Source organism: Penaeus monodon, chromosome 34 (genome assembly GCF_015228065.2).
Source record: "Penaeus monodon isolate SGIC_2016 chromosome 34, NSTDA_Pmon_1, whole genome shotgun sequence".
NCBI classification, from domain to species: domain Eukaryota; kingdom Metazoa; phylum Arthropoda; class Malacostraca; order Decapoda; family Penaeidae; genus Penaeus; species Penaeus monodon.
The window spans coordinates 24,469,978-24,470,873 of record NC_051419.1 but is presented as its reverse complement, the minus strand read 5'-3'; positions in this window follow the sequence as shown (position 1 = coordinate 24,470,873).

Here is an 896-nt window from a genome sequence, read left to right as displayed (position 1 = left end):
AACTTATTCGTTATATTCATAATCCCTACGCAAATTCTCATGACCTCATCGTGACGTCACATGTCAACAAAGCCCCCTACCGGATGTGAACAGAACTAAGCGCGGAAGTTGGCTATCCGTGCGGTGTACAAGGGAGATGCTTTTTAATTAACTTTCTTAATTAACTGTGGTGGATAATTACTGGGAATCCTCCCTCTCCCCTTCGTTATCTCTCCCGTTTCTTCTTCTCTCTCTGTTTCTCCTCCCTTCCTTCTCCTATTTTTATTTATTTCTCTCCCGACTTCACCCTTTCGCCTCCCATTCTATCCTTTTTTTTCTATCTTTTCTATCTATTTTCTATCTATCTCTTATTTCCCCTTCTCTTCCTCTTTCTTCTCCCTTTCTCTCTCCTCTTCTCCCTTTCTCTTCCTCCCTCTTCTCCTTCTCCCTCCCCCCTTCTTTCTTTTCCCTCTCCCTCCATCCCTCTTTCTTCTCCCTCTTTCTTTTCCTTCTCCCTCCTTCTCCCTCTCCCTCATTCCCTCTTTCTCCCTTTCCCTCCTTCTTTCTTCTCCCTCCTTCTCCTTCTCCCTCATTCCCTCTTTCTCCCTTTCCCTCCCCCTCCCTCTTTCTTCTCCCTCCTTCTCCCTCTCCCTCATTCCCTCTTTCTCCCTTTCCCTCCCTCTTTCTTCTCCCTCCTTCTCCTTCTCCCTCATTCCCTCTTTCTCCCTTTCCCTCTCCCTCCCTCTTTCTTCTCCCTCCTTCTCCTTCTCCCCGTCCCTCTCCCCGTCCCTCCCGCCTTCTTCCGCTTAGTCAAGTAATCTTTTTCTTGCACATTTGCAATCTTACGGAAGTGAGGATAATAAAGTTGCAGCAGCATGGAGGATGCACCTTTTTGCGTGTTTGTTTCTGAAATAGAC